This window comes from Hipposideros armiger, unplaced genomic scaffold, assembly GCF_001890085.2.
Source record: "Hipposideros armiger isolate ML-2016 unplaced genomic scaffold, ASM189008v1 scaffold_86, whole genome shotgun sequence".
Taxonomy (NCBI): Eukaryota; Metazoa; Chordata; class Mammalia; order Chiroptera; family Hipposideridae; genus Hipposideros; species Hipposideros armiger.
In genome coordinates, this window is record NW_017731436.1 from 2,097,757 (window position 1) to 2,101,211 (window position 3,455).

Below are 3,455 nucleotides of genomic sequence, written 5' to 3' on the forward strand. Positions count from 1 at the left end.
CTACAGAGTGATTTTCTAATTTGTTTGTTATTTTTATAGTTGATTGTTAATGAAATTGAAGAATATAACAGAACCCAGGGTCTCTCCAATGTAGCATGAACAGTGTCCAGATCGCAGTTCAGAATTAGTTGACATACAAAGAAATAAAAAATGTGACTCATACTTAAGGGGAAAGGAAGTCGTGGAGATCAACTCTGAGATCCTGTCATTAGCAGAGAAGAGTTGTAAAGTAGCTAATATAATTATGCTCAAGAACATAAAGAAAAATATGCTTATGATAAGCAAATAGAGAATCTCAATGGAGAAATAAAAATATTTTGAAAAACTATTAAAATTATCAAAAAAAACCCCAAACAAACAAACAAGAAAAACAAATGTGGAGTACAAACAGTTCCCAATTGCAGAACTTACTACAATCAAGAGAGTAGGGTACTGGCATATAAATAGACACCTAGATAAATGGAACAAAGTTGAGAGTTCAGAATTAAACCTTTCCTTTTATGGTCAATTGATTGTCAACAAACATGCCAAAGTAATTCAATGAAGAAAGGACAGTCTTTTCAACAAATGATGCTGAGATGATTTGGACATCCACATGCAAAAAAAAAAAAATTATAACCTTCCCTCACAGAATACACACAAATTAATTCAAAAGGAATCATAGACCTAAATGTAAGAACTAAACTTTTAGAAGAAAAATAAGAAAAAAACTTCATGACCTAGAATTAGGCAAAATTTCCTAGATTTGACACCAAAACCACAAGAAATAAAAGAAAAATATTGATAAATAAGTCATGATCAAAATGAAAATTTTGTACTTTAAAAGATATTACTAAGACAGAAAAGATAAGCCACAGACCTGGGGGAGGGATATATTTGCAAATCTGATAAAAGGCTTGTAACCAAAATATATAAAGAACTCTTATACCTCAATAATAAGAAGACAAATATCCCAATTTAAAATGGTCAAAATGTTGGAATAGATATTTCCAAAAAATATGAATGGTCAGTAAGCACATAAAAAGATTTTCAATATCGTTAGTTATTTGGGAAATGTAAATTAAAACCAGAATGAAATATCACTTTGCATCTACAAGAATGGCTATAATAAAAAAACGACACCAACAAGTGTTTGATAGGATGTAGAGAAACTATAACCTTCACATATTGTGCATGGGAATAGAAAATGTTATAGTCACTTTGGAAAAGAGTTTTACAATTTCTTAAAAATGTTAAAAACAGACTTACTATATGGTGGCTCAGCAATTCTACTCCTAAGTATGTACTCAAGAGAAATCAAAACATATTTCCCCAAGAAGACCTGTACATGAATGATCATAGCAGTATTATTATTGTTGCTGTTATTATTACTATTATTGTTATTTTGTCCATTGAGTCATTTTATTTGCATGTATGCATTACATCCCTAGAAAAAGAATCCCAGGATTGTCCCTCCTGTGTGTTTTCATCTTTCTTCTTCCTGGCCCCTGACACCCACTGCGGTTGTCAGTACAATGGAATCAAACTGGCGGGATGGGAGCAGGTTGTTCTGCCATGTTTCAGGGTCTCTGAGTTGCACATTAAACCTGTGGCCAATCACTCCGCACTTGTGTAACCTGCCCGTGAGACTCACAGCAATTTCCCAGCTCTGTGATCATCAACGATTTCAAATTCGCCAATGTAACCACGCTGCTTCATCACAGGGAGAAACTGAATGGCGACTTTGGAGCACAGCCTAATAAGAATCTAACGGAACTTTGGCTCTCTTTTAGGCGTTGTTGATGCTCTTGAGAGCATCAGCTAGGACATTCATGTGCACCATTATGGTGGCACAGAAAGATGGTGGACAGACAGCAGTATTATTTATAATAGCCAAAAAGTGGAAAGAACCCAGATGTCCACCAACTTGAAAAGGGATGAATAAAATGTGGCCTATTCATTGGATTCCATTTAGCAATTAAAAGACACAAAGTACTAATACATGTACAACATAAATGAACTTTGAAACATCATGCTAAGCTAAAGAAGCCAGAGACAAGAGACTGCATGTTGTGTGATGCTATTTAAAAGAAATGTCCAGAATAGGCAAATATGTAAAGACAGGAAGATTAGTGTTTACCTGGAAAAGAAGGTGGGGATAGGAGTGACTGTAAATGAGTGCCAGGTTTTTTGGGGGGAATGATGAAAATGTTCTAAAATTAGTTTGTGGTTATAGTTGCACAACTCTGTACACATAAAATCATTACCTTGGGCCGGCCAAGTGGCATGCTGGTTAACAGTTGACTTGGGACGCCAGCTCTGAGCAGCAGGGCCCCGGTTCGGATCCCACATGAGGGCCAGTGATGCTCCGCCCTCTACAGCTAAGATGGTGAACAACAGCTCCACCTGGAGCTGGGCTGTCATGAGTCGCTGGTGACAGTGTAGGCTGCAACCCCTGCTGCAGTGGGCTGCCATGGGCTACTGTGAGCAGCTGGCAGCCAGCGTGAGTGGCCAGAAGCCAGCGAGAACTGCCGTGAGCCACCGTGAGTGGCCATCCAATGGCTGGTGACTGATCTGCCTCAGCTGGGAAGAGTGCAGTAATCACATTACCAACATGGGCCAGTGAAGCAACATCCTCCACAACTAGACAAAAGAACAAAAGGACAGCAACTTGTCTGTTCCCCCTCCCCGATTCCCCAACACTGTTCCCCTCCCCCAGTTCCCCAATAAAATTTTTTTAAAAATAATAATAAACTAAAATCATTACCTTGTATAGGTAAAATGTATTTAAACTGCACCCCAATAAAGCTATTTGGAAAATAACTAAATGTAAATTCTATAACTGAAAATAAAATATAAAATTGAGGAATTAATAATGGCCAAAGGATCAGTGAGCTTGGAGATTGATCAATAGCAATTATCTGATTGAAAAATAAAAAAAGGAAAAAGTTAAAAAAAATGAACAGGGCCTCAGTAACAAAGGATATACTTGGAGTCCCAGAAATACAGAAGAAAAAAGTGAGAGAAAATATTTGAAAAAACTACCCATAATTTTATAAATATGATGAAACACATAAATATACAGATTCAAGAACCTGAGTGAATCCCAAGCGGACTGATGCATACATGCAAAGAAAGCCATGGCACATGATAGTCAAACTGGTGGAAACCAAAGATAAAGAGAAAAACTTGAAAAAGGCCAGGGATCAAGGACATAAGGACAGCAATAGGGATGACCACAGTCTTCTCATTAGAATAAATAAAGAAGGCCAGAACAGTGGCATGGTCTCTTTATGGTGTTGGGGGAGTAGAGGAGGAAGCATCAACCCAAAATTTTATGGCCAGCAAATACATCCTTCATAAATGAAGGAAAAAACTGAAGAAATTTTTAGGTAAACTAGGGCTAGGAAAGTTCATCAGCAGCAGACCTGTGCTACAAATACTTGTAAAGGAAGTTTTTCAGGCTGAAGTGAAAT

General features: G+C 37.3%; 1 pseudogene; it reads right to left on the reverse strand.

The window, feature by feature from the left end:
• Window positions 1-1,426: 1,426 nt before the first annotated feature.
• On the reverse strand, window positions 1,427-1,822 carry LOC109383590 (40S ribosomal protein S15a pseudogene; annotated as a pseudogene).
• Window positions 1,823-3,455: the final 1,633 nt, after the last annotated feature.